This window comes from Tupaia chinensis, unplaced genomic scaffold, assembly GCF_000334495.1.
Source record: "Tupaia chinensis unplaced genomic scaffold, TupChi_1.0 Scaffold146594_1, whole genome shotgun sequence".
Lineage (NCBI taxonomy): Eukaryota > Metazoa > Chordata > Mammalia > Scandentia > Tupaiidae > Tupaia > Tupaia belangeri.
Window position 1 is genome coordinate 864,574 of NW_006206449.1, and position 27,813 is coordinate 892,386.

At 36.5% G+C, this 27,813-nt stretch overlaps 1 pseudogene; it reads right to left on the bottom strand.

Moving 5' to 3' along the window:
• Positions 1-318: 318 nt before the first annotated feature.
• The window catches only part of LOC102473002 (histone H2A.Z pseudogene), a 30,386-nt pseudogene continuing 2,891 nt past the window's right edge, over positions 319-27,813 (bottom strand).

Below are 27,813 nucleotides of genomic sequence, written 5' to 3' on the forward strand. Positions count from 1 at the left end.
TAAATGTTTGTTACTATAGCTTCTGCATCACAATTAAAATCCAAACAGTTTTTTAAAAAGTCAACTCAATTAAAACCACAACTTCAGAATCAATAGCTTATTTGAAACCGCAGTAATGCTTAAATATGTTTAAGACTTGAAAAAAGAAATTTTGTTGGTTGGAAAGCTAATTATAATTAAACTTACAACTTGCTAAAATAGAATTACAAAAAGGCAAAATGATGTTTTTCACAGAGATACAGTCCACTGGAATCAATTAATACTGGACGGCTGTCAGAGTATTTAGAGTCCTGAGATAATAAGGAATCCAGGCATCCTTCAAAATCCAACAGTCTTCTGTTGTCCTTTCTTCCCAATCAGAGATTTGTGGATGTGTTGAATAACACCACCACTAGCGATTGTAGCCTTCATGAGAGAGTCCAATTCCTCATCTCCACAAACAGCAAGCTGCAAGTGACAAGGAATAATACGCTTTACCTTTGAGTCTTTTGATGCATTTCCAGCCAGTTCAAGGACCTCTGTGGTGAGGTACTCTAAGATCTAAGATTGCAGTGTTGTACACCGCAGCAGTCACACCCACACATCCAAGGCTGGTGGTACTCTATTTCAGGTGTCAATGAATACAGCCCACTGGGAATGCAAAAGTGCTACCAGTGCGCAGGAATCCACCTATATCTTGACCCTTCCAGAGTCTTGCCCAGTCTTACCACCAGTCATTTTGAATTCTGCTGAAGCTCACACAAGCAAGTCAAGAGGAAGGCTAGTAAGACACACAGCAAGATGCCACCACCTACTCCTTAGTAGCACAGCGATTCAAACTGCCTGTTTTTTTTTTCATCACTTTTACAAATGCCCCTCTCTTTTCCTTGCACATTTCTTTTATAAAATAATTATTTCATTTATTATTATAATTATTTTTCAGTTTGCCATAGAGCACAGGTACTCATCAGAGATAGACAGAGAGATAGAGAAAGTGAGAAAGCAAGCCACCAGGTCTGGGACTCAAACCAAGGTCAACTATGTGGGAGTCCAGCACCTTAACCACCACAAAACCTCTCACCCTCTCATGTTTCTTATTCCTGTCTTTTCTTTTCCCTTTTCACACAGCTCCTACTATCTGAACATAGTAATTAGGATTGACTATTGAGTTCAATGAATTGATTGTCACTGTATTCAATAATAATTTGCTAAAGCATAGTATTAACATTTTGGAATATGTATAGGAATAGAACTAATAAATTTAGGATCTTGGCACCACCAGTTAGCATAATGGCTATGTCACTGGACTCCCATGTAGTCAACTGTCCAAGTCCCGGACCTGGTGGCTTAAACTCATGCCAGGCACATGTACTTGCATGCCGAAGATCCCAAGAGGAGAATGGAGCAGAAGATATTGTGGCATGGCCATCCCCCCTGGAGGGTTATTCCTCGCTTTCTGTCTCTCTGTCTCTCTCTGTTTTACTGGTGAGCACCCGCGCCCTATAGCAAAAACCTCTCCAAACAAAAAGAAAGAAATTTAGGATCTTATTAGAGTCATAGAAGAGTTTCCTAATAAAAAATGAGGTTTGCACTTATAGTTTGTTTGCAAATCAAACTCTATAACTAGAAAATACTCTAAACATTATTTTAAATTTAATAAGTATTAAAAGTGCAATTGAAAAATAAATTAATCTATATTGGTTACTATTTTTTCAGTTCATTTATTTCTTCCTTCCATAAGAGAGAGAGAAACAGAGACAGAGACAAAGGGAAACTGGAAACCTTAATATGATCTTTACATGACAATCTACCCTCAGTCTCAGCCAGCCAAGGATCATGGGCATGTGTATACCTGGTTTGTACAGAGAGATCTTGGGATAGGAACTTAGGAATGTCTCACATGGCCTTACCATCATGGAATTAAATTATGTTACTATTATGCCACTTCTGCTGGCCTATATTGGTTATTTTTAATATAACTAAGAAGACAAGAAGTGATGTAAGCAAAAGAATACACTTCAATTTAATTTGACTTACATCTTTTGTTGTCCTTGATATGATATTATCAAAGAGATCACGGAAGTAAGTACATGCCATTTAAACCTACTTCATTAAGCCTAAAATCTCTATTCCTCCACACTGGAGCCAGCAGATGATGTAATGATTACATCACTGGACTCCTGCACGGCCGACTGTGGTTTGAGTCTGGACCCAGCAGCTTGAAACTCATGTATGTGCATGCATGCCCAAAATCCCAAGAGGAGAGTGAAGGAGAAGGAATTGTAGCATGGTCACCCCCAGTGCAGGGTGATTTCTCACTTTCTGTCTCTCTCTCTCCAGCAAGCACACACACCCGATAGCAAAAATCTCTCTCAGAAATAAAAAGTAAGGACTTTAAACCTTGGAAAAATAACTTCGTTTCACCATATGTAAAAGCCAGTTTCTCACCATTGTTCAACATTGATCAACCTTGAAATCTTTTCCGGCTTCTTATTACCCTGGCCTCATTCTATATCCATGAGATCCCCGACCCCTGATGCATGAACCTTTTTGTTCTATCTGAAATGTTTCAGTTTTCACCATTGAATTGGGTCTTCTACCATTCTAGTGTACTATTCCCCAAGATATTTGAATAGTTGATTCTTAACGCTTTTTCAAGATGTGCCACAAATCCCATTCATTCGTGAAAAGCATTTTAACTACTTTGTGATATTACTAATTGTACTTGCACTCGGCATACATGACCCCCTTCAACTTTCCTCTATATTTTCCTCCACATAAGATTATTCCCTTCCAATATACTAATACTTGGCTTGTGTGTTACTATTTAACTGGTTAACTCCATCCTAAGTGGGATCTCTGTCCATTTTGTTCATTGCTGTACCAACTTGTGTGCTCTAGATAGTAACTAGAACATAGTACTGGCTTAATAAGTAATTATTTAATAATATCTGATGAGAAAAAGAAATGTAAAAAATGAATGAAGGTCATGGTAAGTATTTTAAATTTTGTTCACTTAAGTATATTTTAGGGTTTTTTAAAACTAAATCCCATTTTTTCTTCTTTAAAATTTTATTTTATGAATAAGAGAGACAGAAAAAGAGAGACAGCATTTCCAATAGGGCTCACCCTGTAGCAAAAACTGGAAGTATAAGGTGGGTTTTCTCCCTGATAGGCTTGTAATCTAATGACAGAAACAGACCATAAACTTCATGGGGGCATGTTAAGGGACACATTGTTTATTGAGTCATCAAAAAAGTCATGACGCATATTTCTGTGTTTTTCTGTGCTAAAATGCGTCATGACTTTTCTGACAACTCAGTATATAGGACGTATTTGTAAACAATGAAGTTGATATTGAGACTGATATCATCGAATAGTCCTCTTAAACTAAACTAAAACAGAGCTCTTCACAAACTTTTCCTCCTCCAGACTAAATTTATGTTCTATAATTAGAACCTGCCTTCTGCAGATCCTTGAAGCAACTACCTGTAGGGTTTTCTTGATCTTTTCCTTATTCCTCAAATCCAACCAATGAGAATATTCTGTTGCTTTTAACTTTCAATTTCTGCACTTTCAATGCTGCCTTCTATTCCAGCCTCCAGTCAGTTCTCACTTCAACTGAGAAAGGATTTCCTGATCTCTATGCTTAAAAAAAAACCTGCTGAATAACAGTTAGAAATCATAGCATGCTAACTCTATTCAGTAATCTCACAGCTTTTTTAATGTACTAGGTATAAATGCCAAATTCCCTTTTATTAGTATGCCCAGCATCAGTCAGCCTCTGACAAGTTCTATGGTACTTTTTCAATGGTTATATCCATTCTTGGAACAATTTCCTTTTAAGCTTACTAGCTCATTTTCCTCTGTAAGATTTCGAACTGGGACCAACAGGTGATACAATCATTAAGGTACTAGATTCCCATGTGGACAACTGTGGTTCAAGCCCAGACCTGGTGGCTTACTTTCTACACTGGGCATATGTGCATGCATGCCCAAAATCTCAAGAGGAGAATGGAAAAGGGATTGCAGCATGGCCATACCTCCAGAAGGAGTGTTCTCACTTTCTGTCTCTCTGTCTCTTTCTGTTGCTCTGGTGAGCACACACGTGCTATAGCAAAAATATCTTAGAAAAAAAAAAAAGATTTCTAATGAATCATCACTTGCTCAGAGAGCCCTGTCTGATGCTATACTCAAAGTAATCTCCTGACCACACTATGGACATATTTTTTTGTTCTACCATTTCATTTATTTTTATGACGCTGGGCACCAGCTCAAATTATCCCCCAATCTTTGTTTATTTTCCACCCTATCTTTAAAAAATAAGAATATGGCCTTTATTCCAAAAGAAAAAGAAATATGTAAGCAAAATGTGGTTTATTAAATGCAAAATCTAGTGATGCCCATTTAGCTATGATATATGGTTTGGCTTAGGAGAATAGTTAATGTGATCATAGATACAAAATTCATGTTACATCTGACTTGTTAAGTGCCTAGCATTTAATTCAGATTTACTAAATGTAAATCGTTGCTGTTATGATGATGATAATGGCAATGATAGAGGAGGAAGAAGAAAGGAGAATGGAGAAAAAGACACTAGTTAATGAGGTGATAAGCTTTAGCAGTATACTAATAGTGGAAGAAGAAGGAAAAAAAGACCAGCCATCTGAAGAACCTGCAATCATGTATCAATGATAGAGTTATTGTCTGAAAAAAAATGCATCTTTAGGCAATTTTGACATCATACAAACATCATAGAGTCCACTTAATGCGAACCTATATGACATAGTCTACTATTTTAGAAATGGATTTTGAATGGTGAAGACTAACAAAACAACATGAGGTTAAACAAATCAAGCACAAGGAAAAGAAGTCAGTCAAGAGACACAATAAACACAAAGAATGAACAAGGCTGCTGTGGGTTTGACATTGCATAATGTTTGAAAGTAAACTTTTTTTTTCTATTGCCATAAGGCATGTGTGCTAGCCAGAGAGAGAAAGAAACAAAGATAATGAGACAGAAAGTGAGAACCTCCCCCCCAAGGGAGATGGCCTCACCACAATCTCTTCTCTTTCATTCTCCTCCTGGGATTTTAGGGATGCGTGCATATGCAGCTGGGTTGGTTTTCAAGTGACCAGGTCTGGGACTTTAAAAGTGGTTGGCCATGTGGGAGGGAGTCCAGGGTCTTAACTACTATGCTACCTGTTGACCCCCAACTATTTTTATAAGAAGAATGTATTTTAAAAATAACTATAAGCAGTATTATGTGATAAATATATAATAACCTAGTTGTTCATTATTATTTATTTTTTTTGGAGAGGTTTTTGCTACAGGGCACTTGTGCTCGCCAGAGAGACAGAGAGACAGAAAGCGAGAAATCACCCCCCAGGGGGGATGGCCACACCACAGTCCCTTCTCCTCCATTCTCCTCTTGGGATCTTGGGCACATGCACACGAGCCCAGCATGAGTATAAGCTACTGGGTCTCAAACCACGGTCAACTACATGGGAGTTCAGCGACATAGCCATGACGCTAACTGCTGGTCCTAAACATAGTTGTTTCTTATCATTGTCAACTACTGTGTCCTCTACAGAATTACAAGTGTTGTATTTTTGTAAGACTGGCAGAGTAGTAAGTTTGTTGACATCAGCATCACCACAAACAGATGAGTAATGTGTTGCGTTGTAGCAGTATGATTGGCTATGAGGTTACTAGGTAATAGGATCTTTTCAGCTCCATTATAACCTTATGAGATCACCATAATATATGTGTTTTGCATATGCAGTACATCATTAACAAGAAGATTATGTACCACATGGCTGTAGTATGGTACAGTGAGGTGTTAAAATACATTAGAATAAAAAAAACTAGGGTTAAATCCTAACTTTTCACTCAACTTGCTCATATGATTTCAAGTTTCTGAGCCACGACTACCTTTCTTTTTTTTTTTTTTTTTTTTTTTTTAAAGATTTTATTTAACAGGTGGCTGCAGGTTTGGAAGTCCCAGAATGGCAATTTACCAGTAATGAGTATTAAGGTATTATTATTATTATTATTATTATTATTATTATTATTGCTTTAGGTTTTTGCTACAGGGCATGTATGCTTACTTAAGAGAGACAGAGAGATAGAGGAAGAAGAGAAAGTGAGACGTCATCCTCCAGGGGAGATGGCTTTCCACAATCTCACCACTCTCTTAGGATTTGGGGGATGCATGCACATATGCTAAGCGTGATTCTCAAGTCACAGGGTCTGGGACTTAGACCATGAAGCTGGCCGTGTGGGATCCAGCCTCCCTAACACACCATTGTCTGGATCCAAAGTATTATTTAAAAAGCAGTTATTTTGTGAGATTCTCAATGAGATTATCAATTATGTGTGTGTGTGTGTGTGTGTATACTTTTTATTTTTAGGTTTTTGCCATAGGTTGGATGTGCTCACACGTGCGTGCATGCGAGAGAGACCGTGAAAGGGAAAATGAGAAATTTTCTCCCAGGGGAGATAGCCACACCAAAATCCATTCTCCTCTCAGAATTTTGTGTATGTGCACACATGCGTCCGGCATGAATTTCAGGCTGCCAGGTCCAGGACTTGAACTGCAGTTGGCCATGTGGGAGTCTAGCACCTTAACTATCATGCCAACTGCTGGCCCTAATTTTATATATATCTTTTTGTAAATCAATAAAGTTTTGTTATTCTTATTGTTGTTGTTTTAGTTTCTTGTTTCTCAATTCATTATCTTTTATTTTACAAATAACTTTTTTATAATTTATTCTATATTTCAGATACAGTATAATCTGGGAATTTCTTATTTCTTTTTCTATTTTGGGTTATTCAGCTAATTAGGTCACTAATTTACTTGAGTCAATTTTTTAATACTCTTTATTTAATGTAAGGTTAATAAATATCAAGTCAAAAAAGATAATTTTTTCACAATTGAAAAGCCGCGATGAGACATTTGAGTTTAAGGGACCAGCAGTTAGCTTAATGGCTATGTTGTTGAACTCCCATGTAGACCCTGGTTCAAGTTCCAGACCTGGTGCCTTAAACTCATGCTGGGCGTGTGTGCGTGCATGCCCAAGATCCCAAGAGGAGAATGGAGGAGAAGGGATTGTGGCGTGGCCGGCCCCCCAGGGGGTGCTTTCTCACTTTCTCTCTGTCTCTCTCTGTCTTTCTGGTGAGCACACGTGCCCTGTAGCAAAAACCTTTCCAAAAAAAATAAGATATGAGTTTAAGAAAAGTCATAAGAAATAATTACTAATATGTGGTCAAAATTTTAACCATTTTCTAGTGATAATGGAGGGAATGATATGAAATGTCAAAATAAATTTGATATAAATGAAAACACCCATACAATTTTCCAAACTCTTTTTATTAACTCTTTTTAAACTGAAATGAATTCTCAGAGGTTGTTTTCTGCATGATCCAATAGAAATAGCATAGGTGATGTGTAATTTTTTCTAAGTTTAACCCACACATATAGATCTTCAAAAAAAATCTTCAAAATATTTAATAATGAGTTATGTATGAGAGATCTAATAGGCTAAATAATAGCTACCCATATATATTCAGTTCAAACACATGAGACTTGTAAATGTTACCTTATTGGGAAAAAAGATCTTTGCAGATATGATTTAGTTAAGGATTTTGACCTGGGGAGATTATCTCAGATTGTCTGGGTAGCCTCTAAATCTAATCACAAATGTCTTTCCAAGAAAAAAAGCTGAGGGGCTAGCGAGGGCAAAATGGTTACATCTCTGGACTCCCACATAGTTGACTGTGGTTTGAGTCCTGAACCTGGTGGCTTAAAACTCATACCAGGCCCTTGTACGTGCATTCCCAAAATCCCCTTGCATGCCCAAAATCCCAAGAGGAGAATGGAAGAGAAGAGATTGTAGCATGGCCATCCCCTCTGTGGGGTGATTTCTAGTGCACACACCCTATAGCAAAAATCTTTTAGAAAAAAAGCAGGGTGGGGGGAAACACCTTGACACACAGACCATAGAGAAGAGGCTATTTAAAGACAGAGTTAGAGTGGAGTGATGCTACCTAAAGCAGAAGGAGATAAAACAGAGAATTACCTCAGAACCCTGGAGGAGGGCGGCCTTGCAGAGACCTTGATTCCAGAACTGTGAGTTGAGACATTTCCATTGTTTTAAGTTGTTAGTTTGTGTGAATGTGATACAGCAAGTGTACGCACTACTCCAGTACAGGAAGAACATAGTTAATATGTGAAATAAATTAAAATACAGGAAACATTTAAGATGCCTTGATTTGGAAAAAATATCATGAGAAGAAAACATATCCTACAAAAACCATGTTAAAATTCTCAGCCATATTTTCCTGTTTCCTTTTGATCCATACTCCTAAGACAGTTAGTTTATATAATAAATATTTATTGAGAGAAAATATAGGGCTAGATTCTGGGGAATATGAAATGGCCATGGAGTTAATATTCTACTAGAACGTATAGAACTTAGGTAATAATTTATGACTTAATTATTGATTGAACTTACTTATTTTAAGTACCGTGAAGAAGAATGAGCTGTGTGATGTTGAGCAACTTAATTCACTGAGTCTTTCTTTTGTCTTTCTCTGCTCTGTTTGACTTACTTGGCAAGGTTTGTAAGAGGTTTAAATGAGTTACGTATCTGGCACGTAGCAGCTGTCAAATGAGGTCATTACTCTGAGTGTTTGATTTCCTGTGTAACAAACAACAATTTAACTTAGTCCATAAACAAACCAAAACCTAATTTAGGAGTGTATATTTTTGTTCACATACCTAGGTTTCAGCAAATCACAAACCACTGTTTTCAGTGAAGTTTCAGGCAGCCTGCTGATCAGATCATGCCCAAGTAGGGTGGATGCCTGATTGTGGCAAATCAGGTGATTTCTCTGCTTCACTTCCCAAGCTCACTGCTAACACTGTTGAGTGTTCTGACCCTCTTCTGGTTGTGAGTGCAGCCTCATTCATGACTTGTTCTCTCCACAAATAAAATTTGTTCAGTGTAAGGTTTTTCTTTTAGCCTACCTTATAAACATTTCTTGTGTAATTTTTCCACCTTGTCTAGACTATTTTTTCAACCTAATAGGATAGACAGTACAATCATAATATTAAAAGTCTTTACCTTTACCGCAACATTCATTCTTTTGCACCAACCTTAACTGATGACCTAACCAACAGAATGTAACTATAGTTTGTAACGTATTTTTCTTTCTTATTTTAAATTTATTGTTCGAGGGCCTCCATACTCATCAGAGAGAGATCAAGAGAGAAAGCACTGCCCCAGGATCTTCTATATGTATGCATGTTGCCTTGCATGTTTTTCAAGCAAGCAGGACTGGGACTTGAACCACAGTTGGCCATGTAGAAACCAGCCCCTGTTGCATAACACTCAAACAGTATGTTATTGGACTAGCCCTATAACACATTTTTTTATACTAGTTCTATTCTTCCAGGACCGTATATTAGCTAACAGCATGTTTTTGTGAACTGCTAGAAGTTGTTTGTGAGGTACGACTGTTTGCTCTACATTTTGGTCATGAATAATATCTTGGAAACAAGGTATTGTTTTTTTCTGCCATACTTATTTAAAACTTTGCAAATCCTAAATTTGACTCTAAAGTATAAATGTTTTAATCCTCACATTTTTCAAAATGCAGTTGAACAACTGTATCCCACAAAACCCAAAGAACTTAGATTTCTTAATCTGGATATTAACTAATAAGCATTTTAAAAGTAATTGTTTAAGATAAATCAACATTGTAGAGAATTCTGTTATAACATTGGTTTTGAATTAAGATGCAGCTTACATTCAATTTTCTGTTAAATCAATTGTACATAATTAACAATTTGTCAGAGTTTAACATCAATCTATATGAGTCTTGAGCCAATCATACTAGGTCAAAGTCATAAGGTAATATATTGAAAATTATACAGCAAAATTTTCATTTAAGGTATTTCATTTTCACTCCCTTTTTTCCTTGTTGGGCTATCATGTTAGATGATGTAGATTAGGTGCATATAATGTATTCATAAATATTTTAGCAAACTATCTGCTTTTATATTCAGCATTGTCATATTATCAATCCAAAATTTTATTTTCTTTTTTTAAGAGAGATTATTGCTATAGGTACATGCACTCGCTGGAGAGAAAGAGAGAAAGTGAGAATCCTCTCCCCCTCCCGCCCCCATCACCATGCCTCTATCCTTTCTCCTCCATTCTGCTCTCAGTATTTTGGGCATGCACGCACTCATGCCTGGAGTGAGATTCAAGTCACTGGGTCTGGGACTCAGCTGGAGTCAACTACATGGAAGTCCAGGGATGTACAAAAAGATAAGGTCCTAAGCAAAAGTTAAGTTTATGCCTTTTGATAATAGCAATTCTAATAGAAGAAGAATCAATAAATATTGACCATATGAGTATCTATTCATACTGATTATGGTAGAACAATAAGGAAATTCCTGTGGAATTGTTCTATTTTTTTTTTCAAAGAAGTAATAATTAAAGTCCTCCTCTGAGAGGAAGAGAAGAGAAAAAAAAAATTTGGAATGGCAGTTGGATTTATCAAGTCATTATCATGTTCTTAACTGAATGAAGAAGCATAAAGGAACATCTCATTTCTCAAATCTCTGAGATCTCTAGGTTTTGCTCAGAGACAGTGTGCCTTAAAAGATCTTCTCTCCTCTACATAGCCATAAAAAGTATTGATTTTTTATAAGATTCTTCAACAAATGAAGATTTCAGAAATATTAACTGTAAGATTTTTTGGATTTTATTAATTTGTTTATTTCATTGAAGAAATAGAGAAGGAGATAGGCAGTTTTGACAGGCCTTTCACATTTAATCATTTCCCCAGCCTTGCTGCCATCTGGATCATGGGCACCCATTGTGTTCAGGTAGACCAAAGACATGAACCCAGAGCCTTCCCACTTGTTCTCCAGCATCATGTAGCAGTGCTGCTACTATCTGTGCTACCATGGCTGGACCTATTTATAAGATTTTTGATTGCTAGTGGTACATGGGATAATCAGAGCAACAACAACATTAATTTGAATCTTTATGCTCAGTCTACAATCATTACCTTGCCTTCTGCTAGATTAATCTGCCTTAACAATGATATGAGCTAATTTATTTAGTTTGAGGTAGTTGAACTTTCGCTTTGGAGGTGCAACATTTGGTATATACCCTTGCAAAATATGTTTATTTTCCCACCACATTGTTTTTCTTGCTTTCTATTTGTCTAACTGTAGAAATCATTGTCTCAGTTGCTTTTATGCTGTCTGATTGTTTTTAGAACATTCAAATGTATTGGGATGTGCTTCAAATGGAATGCATAGAAAAAGAGGTCCTCCAATCAAAGGCAACTCAAAAGATTGATTGTTGTAGATTTTTGAGTAATAACCGATTGTACAAAGTCAATTGATCAAACTTTACCTTTGGTACCTCAACAAACTCTTCAGAGTTCATTGATAATATGGTGATTTTAGAGATTGCTTTGTCATAAAAATCAAGACATTATTTGAAAGTGTGCACTCCTGAACAATTGTAGTAGCCTATGTCCTACTAGTCATGTGAATATCTCCATGAAGGCTGCCATGTCTTCCTAGTAGACTTCCTGCTTCCTAAAGCTAATTTCTCCATAATCTTTCTGGTTTTATTTTTTTTAAGTTTTTTTCTATATAGTTTGTGCATTCACCACAGAGTCAAAGACAGACAGTGAAAAGGAACATGAGTACCATAATTGTGGTACTTGGATTTTCCCTGGAAAATGAAAAACTTTCCAAATGGTGATTTTACATTTTAAACAGAGAACTTTGAAAAATATTCATAAAGCCATATCTGTGGTGCCATTCAGTGGTGCCATTATTGATGCATGAAGTTTGTCTAGTGATTCTGAAAAGAAACGTTAGAAATAATAATCTTGGCTCAACCTTAGAGGTGCAGGCAGTAGGATACCGAACCGCAGTGCTGGAAGCTATAAGGCTGACCAACTTACCTGAAGTTGACCTAAAAATACACTGGATTTGTACATGCCCCCAGTAATGATAAGTTGGAAGGCTGGGTAGGAAAAAGGAATTCTGATGTGACAGTCTGCCTGCCTGTCCTGTCCTTGTCTCATGTACATGCATTCACAAATGCACATATACACACCGTCTCTCATGACTATAATACATTTTTAAAGAATCGTTTATAATTCATTAAGACTAGGCCTTGTGGAACCAGCACACTTGCTTAGCAAAACAAAATAATTTTAAATAAAATAATTGCCAAAATGTTTTATGAGGATTCTTTAGTGACAAAATGGTAAGAAGTATCAAGCAAAACTAACTAGAAGATTTTTCAAGGAGAGCACCGACCAACTTGGATTTCATCTGTAAGCACCATTCTCCACTGGAAATACTGTAAAGATTAGACAGGGATGGGACCAGCAGTTGGCATGGTATTTAAGCTGCTGGACTCCCATGTGGCTGACCACCATTTGAGTCCCATACCCAATGGCTTGAAAAATCACACTGGATGCATATGCATGCGTGCCCAAAATCCCAGGAGAAGAATAAGAAGGGATTGCAGTGTGGCCATATCCCCCTTGTGTTTGAGTGGTAATTTTTCACTATCCCTCTCACTATCTCTCTCTTTCTCTGATGCCAAAAACCTAAAAAATAAAAAAAATTAAAAAAAAAAAAGATTAGACAAGGATTGAAATCACACCCACAGGGACCTTCAAACACTGCCATGGTAGCTCCCTTTATGTTTACATGATATATTGTAAGTAACAATACGTTTTTTATGAATGGTTAAGAGTATTCTCTTATTAAAAAGCTATCACTGTCAGAGCTAAAACTGTCATATTTTATTTTCTCTCTCCAGAACATTTCAATTTATGTCTCTGGTATTAGAGAAAAACATTTTACTGTGATAGTTACTATGCAAAATTGTGTTCCTTATTCAGATACTTCTGTGTCAAAATTACTCAGAATTCTTAGGGAAGATTAAAAGAACAAAGGTTAAATTTATATGAACTATCATATATCCTTAATCCCTGGTGACCCGGTTTACTATCATTAGCTCTAATATCCTTCTATTCTTTCTTATCAAGTCACAGATTATCCTCTCCAAAGGGCACTGACAGACCCATGCAAATAACAGCAAATCCATTCATGCTTGTTTCCAGTCTTCTGCAAACTGATTAGCTGGATATTTTAAATCATTTATATTGGTCTTATCATGGACTTCCTTTCCTTCAACCAACTAATCATCATTTATGTTATCTAAATCAGATGATCTGGTCTTCTGGAAAAGACATTAGAGAAATACTGACCTTGGGGATCACTGGACAAATATACCCTATCACATATTCTTCTTTACCTTGTAAACAATTAAGGTACTAGGAATTTATTCTTGGAAATAACTTCATCCATTATTGAAGTGAAAGAATTAAATTTTGTACAAGAAAGATCTTAAATTTCAGTTCTCTATTCCACACAAGTAAACAATAGACTCAAATTCTTGAAATATGCATAGGGTAGACAGGTTATGCTGATTACCAATTAACAGAAGATACTTCCATACTTAGATTTCTCAGTCTATCTTTATCCATTTATTTTCCCTCTGTTCTTATTTAAGGCTATTCACTAATCCAGTATGCTCTCTTACTAATAATAACCTGCCTGTACCTATGCTTTATCAACAACCTTCTCTAATTTTGCTCTCTCACATCATGACTGGTACATCTTATTTCTGTAATTTTGTATATGCTAAGTCTGAGACGAGACCAATGACTGAACCAATAATGGTAGGCAGTATTTGTGCAGAATGTTTAAGTACAGAAAAAAAAATGAGGATAATCTAAAGTTATGTCTGATCACCTTAGTTATAATGATGCCCTTTTGAACATAAAATTATCCTTGCAATGAGCTAAGATAAATAAACATTTTTGGAAAGTAACAGTGGCTGCTTTCCATGAGAACTCCCAGAGACAATATACCTAGAACCCCACTAAAAATTATTACATCTCTTGTGCATTTTCTGTTTTCTTATGTAAGAAGCATTTCCTTTTTTATGTAAACTCAGGAGTAACATATTTTACTGTGGGTTAAAAGGCTAGACAATTACAAATATCTTATTGCTCAGCTTTCTCAGAGGATGTTCTTCATGCAGAGATCAGTGGATAAAACCTATTTATGGTAGTCTAGTAATTAAAAAAAAAATCTGTAGGGCATGTGTCCTCACTGGAGAGAGAATGAATGAGAGAGAGAGAGAAATCACCCCCAGGGGAGATGACCATGCTGCAGTCCCTTCTTCTCCATTCTCCTCTTAGGATGCTGGGTAATCATGCACATGTGCCTGGAACACTCTGAAACCCACCTGGTCCAGAACTTGAATCACACAGTTATATAGGATTCAGTTGCCTCAACCACCAAGCCAACACCTGGACCTCTAGTAATTTTTATAACAGACTTTTGTTAAAGTTCATCTTATCCATTGGAGTGAAAGACAAAAGGTGTTAATGCAAACTATGTATTTCTTACCTTACCTAATGTAATATATAGTAGAGCTTTAGCACTAGGGGCCCAACCCAGGTGTTTAAGTCCTTAATTTAACTAGTTATGGATGAAAGAATAGCCTCTGATTTTGTTTTTTTTTCCTCAACCAGCAGGGAGTCTGCAGTATTGCTAGACTTCATTTAACCGAATGAATATCACTATTAAAGTGCAAAGTCTAGGAACCAAAAGAGGTGGTGTAATGGTTATGCAGCTGGACTACCACGTAGTCAACTGTGGTTCAAGTCCCAGACCTGGCAGCTTAAAAGTGTTTTAAGTCCCAGACCCGGCAGCTTAAAATCTCACCAGGTATGTGTGCGTGTGTGCCCATAGTCTTGAAGGAGAATGGAGATGGGATTGTGGCATGACCATCCTCCCTACTGGGTGATTTCTTGTTTTCTATCTCTTTCTCTATCTCTGTAGCAAGCCCACACACTCTATAGCAGAAATCTCTCTCTCGAAAATAAATAAATAAATAAATAAATAAATAAATAAATAAATAAATAAATGGAAAGTCTGTAACTGTGCTAACGAAAAAGTAACCTCACTAAAGTTTAAGTATTGAAGCAATATCTTAGTCAATTAGATATTGAAAGAAAAAAATGTATATAATTTAAAGGAAAGATAGTCTTTGTCAATGTTTTCTTCAGTAAGCTTAAAAACATATTACAATTAAAAATATATTTAATTATATTTATTATTATCATTATCACTTTTTAAAATTAGCTACAGGGCACATCACTCACCAAAGAGAAACAGAGAGACAGAGAGAAAGTGAGAAAACAAGCTACTGGGTTCAGGACTTGAACTGGGATTAACCATGTGGGAGTCCAATGCCTTAATCACCAAGCCACCTACCAGTTTCAGAGTACAATCTTTAAGTTGTTCTTACTTGCTTCATATTTGTTACGTATGTTATATAGGGCCTTGAATGGCTTCGTACAGTCAATATCACTACATGATTCAATACATATTCAAAAAAAAAAAGCAGTATGAAATCATGCCAACTTTGCCAATCGTCTGGCAAACTGAAAATCAGACCTTCAGGAATGAAACCTTTAACTTCTGGTGACCCAACAGCATGGGTGAAGTTCTGCACACTATCTGATGATATCTCCTGAAGTTTTGGCTCAGATAAATTGCTGGGGTTCAAAAAATTATACCCTAAAATATAGTGCTTTGACAAATTAAACTAAAAAATCAGGCTCGATGGCTCTCTCTCTCTGATCTCTCCCCAGCCCTCTACCTCTCAACCCTCTATGTCTTTTCAAATTACAAGTGTTTAGGGGAACCAGCAGTTAGCGTAATGGCAATGTTGCTGGATTCCCTCGTAGTCGACTGCGGTTCGCGTCCCGGACCCGGTGGCTTAAAACTCACGCCGGGCGTGTGTGCATGCATGCCTAAGATCCCGGGAGGAGAATGGAGGAGAAGGGATTGTGGCATGGCCATCCCTCCTGGGGGGTGATTTCTCACTTTCTGTCTCTCTGTCTCTCTCTGTCTGGCGAGTGCACGCGCCCTATAGCGAAAACCTCTCCAAAAAAAAAAAAAAATTACAGGTGTTTACCAACTTTTTAATTTACTACCAAAGACAGTATCTTTCACCATTTGGTGTTACAGAGCCAATTTACGAAACCAAAATCGAGTGTCACGGCACAAGCTTTATTCTTGTCCATGGAATAGAGAAACAGGAGATAAGCTCACAAATCAACTTCTTGTCTCTTGAGCTGGGGAGTTTAAGAGGTGGTGAATGGAGTAATGAAGGAACTGGATAGGGTAATAGAGGGAAGAAATATTCAAAGCTTTTCCTGGAAAAGGCTGGGACTTTTCCAAATTCCCAAACCTGGCTCCTTTTATTCCTTGTAAAGAATCTTCCTGTAGTTTTCCTGTGATTGTAAACTGTCATGGTGCTGGCAGATGTGTTCTCTAGCATGTAAATGATTTCATAATGAAGTTTGGGGTTTTCTGGAGATGATTATGGTACCCATCTTAGTGAGCATTATCTTCCCCACAGTCAAGCATCCGGTGCCTAGGGAGTGGCGGGGTGCCGTATGAGCACAGGCTATATGGTGGTTGAAAACAGGACATGTTTTACTCTAATACCCCCTTAGCTTCCGTAAGACTGGACTGGGCAAAGAGAACACAAATGCCTTCCATCCCATCCTTGAAATATCATTATCTAATGGTAGAAAAGCTGAGGAATACACCTGACTCTTGAATGGGCTTTTTCATATTATCTCTGCCCTTGGGCTCATTCAGATTCTTTGTTTATTCTTTTAATTTAATTTTTTATTTAAATTTTTAAAGAATTATTTGTATAGAGACCAGCAGGTGATATCATGGTTACATCGCTGGACTCCCACGTATTTGACCACAGTTCAAATCCCAGAGCTGGTAGCTTAAAACTCATGCCAGGCATGTTTGCATACGTTGCCAAAATCCCAAGAGGAGAACTGAGGAGAAGGTTTTGCAACATGGCCATCCCTCCTGGGGCATGATTTCTTGTTTTCTTTCTCTCTGTCTCTCCGGTGAGCACACATGCCCTGTAGCAAAATCTTTCTTTAAAAAATCATTCTTGAAATCAACCAGAGAGACATATACACACACACACATACAGAGAGAGAGAGAGAGAGAGAGAGAGAGAGAGAATGAGGAAGTAAGTCCCCAGGTCCGGGATTTGAACCAAGGTCCATGTTCACCATGTGGAAGTCCATCTCCTTAACCACCATGCCACCTGCCAGCCCCTCTTCAGATTCTAAAGAGAATTATTTACAAGTGAATTTTGTCTCCCTAGTTCACTCAACTCACCTAATAATCATGTATTACCCCTCAGAAAGAATTGCTGTTTTTCCCATTTTTTCCTATCCTTCCCCCACTAAAAGGGTATGTAATCTAAATAGTATCTATACCTCACTGGGATATTTGGTAATCACAATCATGTGAGCCCCCCCATACATGTTTAAAAAATTTTGTTTGCATTTTTCTTCTATTAATTTGTCTTTTGTCAGTTCATTTTCAGTAAACCTTCAGAGGACTGCAAGGTGTTTTATCCCTTGACCCTGTAGATTAAAAAGAGCAAACTGAGGATAAAAAGTTTTTGATCTACTAGGAAAGGACGGTTCGTTCTTCAGCTCTAGTAACATACAACTACCAGAACTGTGTAAAATTAGTTTTAAATGATGCATGACAATTTGGCACCAGTAGCCAGGAGTCTGAGAACCAGCCAGCCCATGACACTTCATACTTCTGAAAGTCATCCAATCCATAAAGCACCACTCCAGTGAACATGTTTTAGATCTTTAAATTCTATACCTCCAGTCATCCACTGTCCACTTTGCTCAGACAGTGTCTTTCAAAGGTAGCTTATAGTTCCCCTTTATTATTGTGTAACCAGCACAGCTTTTCTCCTCCCTTTCTTCCTCCTTCTTTGGTAAAAGTTGAAGTCTGGCAGCTACTTTATTTGACATCATGTTTAACTATACAGATTAGTTCACATCAGGTTACAGGCCCCAAAAACCAAAGGTAAAAATATTTGCCACACATTTTATATGTGTGTGTGTGTGTATGCATATACATATATATATATTTTAACACATACACACACACATATCCAAGTTATTTATATAAGTAATAAAAATCTAGCAGTTATACAATATAATTAATTCATAAGATTTTGTGTTAATAAACCAAAGAAACATATATCTTGATTCTGTTTTCAAGAGTTACAAATCAGCAGTCTTGAGAATGTCAAAGACATTCAGCAGAGCAGAGTATATGAGAGAGTGTTTCATTTTGTCAACATTGACTGGTGGAAGTTTGGAGAAAAGATTGAAAGAGAAAGGAAAAATTCAACTTGGCCTTGACCTATTTTAAAATCTCATTGACATCCCATTGACACCTCATTAAGAAGATGTTTCTTTCCCCTTTAGGATTTTCTCAGAAAATCTATTTCCCTCCTTAAATAAGAATATTTGCCAGAAAAATGAAGAGCTATGTTGGAAATATATGAAAGCAGAGAAATGCTTTAGGGGGCATGTGTGGGTTGGGAGAAGGGAAGATCTGGCAAAGAATTTGTTCATGTTATTGTGTTTGCAAGCTGAAATATATCAAAGGAAATAGAATCTCATGATCTTATCCTAGAGAGATGCTAGCTACTGGGGAAGAAAACACTTAAGGGCTTTAGAAAGATGCACAGTATAGGTCAGTTAAATGCAAATTTTAAAACACAAAGGTTGGTTTTAATCCACTTTGCTTGCTTGGAAGAAAGCTTTAAGCCTCTCAAATTTCAGAGAGGCTCATATATTTAGAGCTAGAGGAAATCCTATTAAACCAAAGAGGGATTATGTAGATTAATAAAAGGGGAGGGAGATTTTGTTTGTTTGTTTGAACATGATATTCTCTGAACCATCTTGATTTTCAGAGTCTTCAATTTGAGTCCCTTTCTGAAATCTTACTAGTCATATAACCCGTATAAACAGGATAAAGGTGATTGATAGTTAAAACTTTCTAGTGACAGATTTTTACCCAGAATGAGGTCATTAAAAAATATTTTGCTTATAGCTGTATATGACAGAAGAAAATATTAAGATTAAAAATTAAATCTGCAGAAATAAGTGTATAGGCCAGATTCACCAGAACATTTGCATATAAAATAGAAAATTTAATCAAATTTATTTAAATTTTTTGTCTTTGTGATGGCAACATTTTATTTCATTCTATCTATTGATCTGATCTCTTATTTTTTGGAATAAAATTCAAAAATACATATAGATAACACTGAAAATTCTTCAAGGGATTTTTAATTCTGCAAAGGCACTATTTGTCTTGTTTTTTATTAGGTCATCGGGAAAGTCATGACATATTTTTCTATGCAAAAATGCGTCATGACTTTCCTGATTACATATACAGAGAGAGAGAGAGAGAGAGAGACAAGGAGAGATAGAGAAAGAGAGAGAGGGAGTTTCTTCATCTTTTCAAACTAAAAAGGAAGGCTAAGGCAAAGTAAGTAAAGCAAAATGTTTTATCCAGGCCAGGGGTAGGACAATTATGCAGACACCATGGTATCCAAGTCGTGCCGAATAACCACGGGCTAAGGTCTTACAGATTTCAGAATGATTTTAAAGCAAAATTACAGATACTAGAGTGAAGTAGCAAGGAGCCAGGCGTAGCAGATTGACTAAATTCTATCATAAAAGGGTTAGTCTAGTCACTTGGCTTAATCATGAGCAAAGCATGGGAACATTATGGAAAGGTAAAGGAGGAACGATTTTAGACAATAAAGGTGTTTATAAAACAAAAAAAAGTCAGCGAATCTAGATATATCACATTTTAGGTGCACATTCCTCAGAAAGTCAAAGTGTACGTAACTTTTATTTCCCTAACCGCTATTCTGGTAGACTACGAGCTCTCATTTTCAGGAAAGACTAATCTATTTTGGGACCTATCAGCATCCTTAAAGTTTCACTTTGATGTGTCTTTTTAAAATGAGTTACTCTATTTCAGTCTAGTTTGTTGGGGCCTAGAGGAGGAGCTTAGTCCAAAACAGGGGCACCCTATAGTTTTCATTTAATAAACTAATATTTTTTTAGGTTAAATTATTTAAAACCAAAATAGATAATTAGAAATAAAATTAGTGCTTTAATTCTTATTGGGATACAGAATTCAAAATGCAGTTTATTTAATTATTATTTATGAGTACCTGCAACGTTTCAGGAATGGTGCTGTATACCCTGAACAAAATGAACTCCAGTCTTATGGTATCCAGTAAGGAAAATTGATTATTGATTTATACATTACAGTAAACAAGAGTATGGACATACATAAAAATATGGAGAAATAGCAGGTAGAGATAAATGTTCATATTGTTATATATTCAATGTAGAAATTAAGCATAAAACATAAATATGCATATAAAAGCAAAATATGTAGTTATCCTTAAATGTTTCCATTTAATCAGTATTTCAAAGTAAGTTATGTCTGGGCCAGCCCTATAGCCTAGTGGTCAAGGCAACCAGATCCCACTTTTTTTTTTTTTTTGAAAGGTTTTCGCTATAGGGCGCTGCACTCGCCAGCAGACAGAGAGAGACAGAGAAACAGAAAGCGAGAAATCACCCACCAGGGGGGATGGTCGCACCGCAGTCCCTTCTCCTCCATTCTCCTCTTGGGATCTTGGGCACGCACGCACACATGCCTGGTGTGAGTTTTAAGCCACCGGGTCCGGGACGCGAACTACAGTAGACTACGTGGGCGTCCAGCGACATAGCCATTATGCTAACTGCTGGTTCCCCCAGATCCCACTTTGTTGATGGTGGTTCAGATATTTATCTTGGTAGCTGGGGAACATGCTGGGTGCACGTACGTGCATGCCTCAAATCCCAAAAAGTTGAAAACATAGAGGAGAAAGGATTTCAGCGTGACCTTCCCCCATTGGAGGGTGCTTTCTTCTCTGTCTCTGGTGAGTACATGTGCCTTCTGACTATTAATTTTTTTGATTTTTAAAGTAAGTTATCCCCTTCTCTCAGTTATGTTCCTGGGATATATGGAGATGTTCTCCTAAAAAAGACATTGTTATTAAAAAGTAGCTATGTAGGCCAAGTGGGGAAAAATGGTAGAAAGAAATACCTTAGAGGACAGTTTTGTTGTACAACATTTAGCCTTAAAAAAATGCATGGGTCTGCTACTGAAAATGTATTACATATGTCAAAGGAACAGTAATTAAACTGCTCCCTCTAAGCTTTTTTGATAGGCCATTTTCAGAATGAATGGTTAAGGCTGAGAAAGGGCACTTGGCATTTAAGATCTCTACCTTCGGGATATTATTCTCCCTGATTTTTCTATTCAATGTGATTTCTGTTTTCACTTTTATTCCAACTTAGAAGGAAGTTTTCTGCTATTTTAGCAAAAGATGACTTAGAAGTACATAGAAATTGTTCCTAAGCTATATTAATTAATTTGATCATTTTATTTGGTCACTGAATAGAAGTGATTAATGGTAAGGATACATATAAATGTTAAAGAAAAATGACAGATTTAATAGGTTATTTTGGTTAAAAAAATGGCAAATTTTATAGTTTGACATTGAATAATGGAAATAAATATATGCCACAAAGTCAGTGTTGTAAAATAGTCTAAAATAATGATTATCTGTTTAAAGGGGTTTATAAGTATATGGAATATAAATATAAATACATCTTACACATGCATTCCTAGGTATATGTGTATAAGCGTGTTACGGTTTCTGATCATACCTATAATTTCTTTTTCAAGAACAATAATTCACATTCTTAATCCCTGCCAATTTTTAAAGGAACTGATAAAATTAAATTAACAATTTATTTAATAGAGCTATTAATCACTTTCAAAACTATTCTTATTAAAAGTCAATTTAAATGATTTTTGGTATGCATATGAATTTGCCTTCATTGTGTCTTAGCGTACATGTCTATAGCATGCACATAATTTGCTCAGAGTAACATTTGTGTAACATTTGTGATAATTCCTCCTTTATTTGTTTTTTTCCCTAGAGGATTCATATGCTCACCAGAGAGAGACAGAGAGAGGGAGAGAAAACAGAAAACACCTCCCATGGAAAATGGTCATTCTGCAATCCCATCTTCTTCATCTCTCTTCCTGTTAGGACTTTGGTCATGCATGTGTATCACATGTGTCTGACATGTTTCTCAAGCTGCTGCGTCAGTGACTTGAACTATTAGGCTGATCATGTGGGATCCAGCCTCCTTAATGACTGGCCCACAAATCTGGCTCAGGTAATACTTCTTTTTTATTTCTAACCTACTAGAAATGAGCTGAAGAAAAAAGCAGGCTTATGCAAAGCTAGGCACTAGACTTCACAATATCAACCCGAATATGCTCTTGCTTGCTTTCTTTTTCTAAAAAAAATACTGCATTTCCATAATTTTTCATTTCTTCTTTGGCATGCTTTATATTTTGTTTCATGGTTGTAACTATCATCAGTATGCCCATATCTTTCTCCCTCCTGTATGTATACAAGTTAGAAATGAAACTTGTATAAACTTACTTTGTTCATCATATAGTGTATGTATCCATGAGAGACAGACAGACAGAAAGACAGAGATAAATGCATCCTCAACAGCATCTTATCACACTGCAAACTGATCCTTTGCCCTCCTAGTTCATCTCAGATCCTCTAGGAACTTGGACACACATGCACCCAATGTGTTTCAAGTCAACCATTTGAGGGACCATGGAACTTCTATTAATAGCAGTGTAGTTCAGTATGCTCTTGACTGTGCCACCAAGGCTGAGCCTACAAATCAACTTAAAGATTGGCTCCGGAGAGCGTTATTCATGCTTTTCAGGTGCATGACACTTCATTATACGCTTTTCTTCCATTCATGTATTTATGTGTTCACTTACTCATTCAGGATATTTGTTAAGGACCTTCTATGTGCTAATCTCTACACTAATAGGAAAACAAAGGTATGTAACATAGCTTCTGCCCTCAGAGAACTTGTCTAATGAGAAATGGAGGAAATTATGTAAGTAATAAAACAGAAGTCAATAATGAAGTTATAAAAAAGTAATAAATGAAGCAGTAATAAAGAAAAGGGAATATCAGAAAAAAGACTTAGATTCCGTCTGAATCTTAGTGGATGTAGATACTAATATAAAAAGAAATGAATTAGAAAAACAATTTCCAAGAAATGAAGAAAAATTATATGGAAAAGGAAGTTTAAAAACATACACAGTATTCTTGGGGCCAGCATGGAGGTTAACGTGCTGAATCTCACATGGTCAGCTGCACAGTTAGAGACCTGGACCCATCAGCTTTAAAATCACACTGGGCACGTGTCTGGGTGCGCCCAGAATCCCAAGGGGAGACTTGAAGAGAAAGGGTTGTGACATCAGCATCCCCTCAGGGGGATGATTTCTCTCTTCCTCTCTCTTCCTCTCTCTCTCTCTCTCTCTCTGGCTAAAGCATACATCCTATAGCAAAAAGCCTTTAAAAAAGCACAAATTTTCAAAAATATTTTAGGAGAAGATGAATTAAAATAGGAAATGAACATTTCGGTAAATGACAAATATCAATATGTTTTGCTTCCTGAAATTCCAATACATATACAAGTTTGATTTGGTTTTGATTAGCAAATATGAAACTGAATAATATAACACTTAATTTTGACATCTTTTGATTTTTAATCTTTATTTTTATTCTTTATTCAAGGGATTGCCTTGCCACATATTGTGAAGAATTAAAGAATAGACTAGATGAAAATATAAATGATTAAAAATTGCTTAAATGTATAGAATGTTCAGAAATGATCTTAGGATTTTCTTTCTGACTTTTAGATTTATGATGTGGAAAATATTTAAACAAGCATTTTATCAAAAGATCTTTCAAAAGACAAGCCTATGTATTATGCATAAATGAATTCAGGAGTCACTTGGCTACAGAGTATTTACTGACATTGTGAAATGGCTATTGTAGCTCAAAACAATGGTTAAAAAGTTGCTGATAAGAGGCTAACGTTGAAAGTCAATCTGATTCCAGAACACATGCCATCATTTGTCACTCAAACTGCATTATCCCAAGCCTAAAAGAATAGGTGTTTCAGCTCGTACGTGTGTTGTTGAGTTGAAGTCCAGGAAAAGGAGTTTCTACAGTGATATAACACACAGTCTCACTATATATATAATACAAACACAGTTGAGACTCTTTCAGCTGAAAGAAGATTGGAACCTGCTTGCCATGGACCTAGGAACTTGATGTCAAGATGACTTGAAACAACTAGCTTTTTTTTTTTTTTTCCTTTTTCTGTTCTTTTTAATCTTCTGTTTTGTTTTGTTTTGCTTTGTTTTGTTTTAAGTTTTAGCTTTTTTTTCTTTCATTTCTCTTAGTAAGGATGGCTGGCCAGCTGCAGTGAAGCAGTGGTAATGGCAATGCTGCACATCCTAGAGCTACGTGGCAAGGTACTGCGTTTGCATCCTGAGGTGTCCTTGTGTACTTGGCATGCATGCACATGCTCAGGATCCTGGCTTGTTGAGGCTGGGGGTAGGGTCACTGCCTGAAAGCCCTGTTGAGGGTCTCTCTGTTTTCTTGTCTTATAAAAAATAAATAAAAAAAAATAAGCTTAAAAGAAATTATGGCTTTATCCATGTAACATGATGCATTTCAAGTAAAATAACCTTGTATCGGGACCAGCAGTTGGCGTAATGGCTTTGTCGCTGGATTCCCATGTAGCCGACCACAGTTAGAGTCCCAGACCCGGTGACTTAAACTCACGCCAGGTGCGTGTGCATGTGTGGCCAGGATCCCAAGAGAGGAATGGAGGAGAAGGGATGTGGTGTGGCCATCCCCCTTGAAGGATGATATCTCATTTTCTGTCTCTGTCTCTCTCTGTTTTCCTGGTGAGCACATGTGCCCTATAACAAAAACCTCTCCAAAAATTAAATAAATAAGTAAATAACCTTGTATCTTAAATAATGCCTAAAAATCCCAAGCATTTTTTAAACCTGATATGCAGTAAATCTAGAATATCAAGTGAATAGATAAATACAGATAAGCCAGACATGTTCCAGATCGCTGGCTCAACAGTTGCTAAGAATACAGTTGGATCCATGTTTCCCACATTAAAATACTCGTTTTTATTTAAGACCTCATAAGAATGGTTTTACCATCTACATTTCTACCATCATGCTCTCCATGACCACAGAGGTGTTTTCTAAGAAGATTGAGGCCTTCTTCTCAGCGCTCTTCTCCTTCTGAGCCTCACCCGAATCACTGTTAATTTGTCTTTCATGGCAATGTAGGCTTTTTGTAGAATGAACCCGAAAAATCTTCTTGCCTCTACCTATTACCCACTCCCAAATCACTTCTACATTTTTAAGTATTTGTTTCAGGAACATCTCACTGTCAGTATCAATTTTCTGTCTCAGTCTATTGAGTACATAACAATATATTATAAACTAGCAGCTTAAAACGACCAAAATTTATTTCTTTTAGTTTTGGCAACTAGAAATTCCACCATCAAAGTGCCAGCAAATTTTGTCTGGTAAAGGGTCACTATTTAGTTCATAGACAGTACCCTTTCACCATTTCTTCCTATGGTGGTAAGAGTAAATGTGCTCTTTGGGGCCTCTTTCATACAGGCATTAAGGTCTGCCCTTGTGACCTATTCACTTCCCAAAGGTCCTACCTCCTAATACCATCATTTCACACATTAGGATTTCAGTACATAAATTTTGGAGAATATAGGCATTTAATACATTTCAGTTATTTCTGTTTAAACATTCCAGTTCCATGACATAAAGTAGTATATATTTCTATTGTTCTTCTTTTACCAATATGACATTTTTAACCTAGAGTTGGAAAATTTGTGTGAATCAGATAAAGCATTAAAATAACTTTATAAGTGTTAAAATAACTTTATTTTAAAAATATTTCATAGCTATTGTCATGATAAAAATTTTTCCAAATATCTTAATATACAATTAAACATAAATAAATATCTTTATAACTTTTATTTTATGTTTTAATTTTTTATTTCTTTATGATAGAGCACATACATGTACTTGTAAGAGTGAGAAAGAGAGGAAGAGAGAGAGAGAGATGAGCTCTCTCCACGGGGTCTGGACATACCATGACCTCCTTCTTCCAGTTCTCCAGCGTGTCAGTTCCTGACACATGTGCACTTGCTCAGCAGGCTGAGGATTTGAACCACAGCTGCCTTATGAGATTTGGCTTCTCTGGAGCAGCACATTACCACTGTATCACAAAGCCAGCAGTAAAAATTTTACATTAGAAGATTAAATTTTAAATCACTGAATTTTTGACGTATTTTTGGCTTGTTGAAAATTGTCAGTTCATTTATTAAAATACATTGTATGTATTATACTATTTATTTTTTTAAAGAGAGATTTTTTTGACTCTTGGGTGTGTGTGCTCACCAGAGAGAAAGAGACAGACAGACAGAAAATGAGAAATCACCCCCCAGGGAGGGGATGGCCACACTGCAATCCCTTCTTCTCCATTCTCCTCTCGGGATTTGGGGCATGCATGCACACCTGGCCAGTGTGAGTTTTAAGCCACTCAGTATAGGATTCAAACCATGCTCAAATAAGTGGGAGTTCAGCAATATAAACATTTCGCCATCTGCTGGTCCCACCATTGATTTATTTTGTCTTCCTTACCTGATCATCTTAATTTTTAGTAATAATATTTTTAATATAATTTAAAAACAAACAAACAAACAAAAAACACCTCTTCCATAGTAAGAAAGTATGGGGTATTTAATTTCTTTTTTCAAATTAAGGGCTTAAACCTTTTAAGAAAGCAAGTAATAGGATGAATTGATAGGTGTCAGAAAAATCCACTTTCCCTCTCTCTTTCTTTTTTTTTTCTTTTTTTTTTTTATTATCATCATAATCTTCTTTATATTACATTGGATTACATATAACTTTACATTGACTTCCATTGCTTTTTCAAAAGGGAATGCCATGCATGTCAGTCAATACAGAGGCATCGATCTCCCCGCTTTATCATTCAAAGTCTTTTCCATGCATTTCCCAATAATTATTATTATTATAATTTTTTAAAACAGTCAATCACTATTTCTCATTTTGCTTGTTAAAAGACTTCACCCATCATGAAATACTTCCCAGACCAGTCCAGTTGAGAATACTATACACGTCATCTTCAACAGATAATAAACCATATCTGTTTCTCACTAACATCCCCTCTATTGTTCACTTGCTATCTTTCTCTATCCTCTTCTCTTTTTTTTTTTTAGTTTATTTTTTATTATAATTTTTTTTTTCCCATCGCAACACACAAATGTATTTTCCATCCAAGATATACTGTGCATTGGCTCAATTAAGCACGTCAACATATATGTTCTCAGCAAATAATTTCCCAATCCTTGTGTCCTGCATACCTTGCCTTTTGTTTTACCATCCTAGATTCCCCATCCCCCTCCCTCTGTTATGACCCATCCTCCTCCCACATTGTCCCTGTCATCCCCGATTGCCCTCCGTGCCTCACCCCTCCCCAAATGATCTGTCAGTGATCTTAATTAGTCTAAGTCTCTCCAATAGTTATCACAGCTGACACATGCCTCTACATGAACTCAAGTCTGACTTTAGGCCTAAACCCCATTGGGTAAAAAGAGCATACTATAAAGTAGAACCCAACTGGGCCCATACCGCTCACTGCAGCCATCAAATATCCAATTTTTTTTTTTTTAATTGTACGAATAGTTTTCCCTTTTTTTTTGTTTTTTGTTTTTGTTTTTTTTTTTTTTACCTAACATTC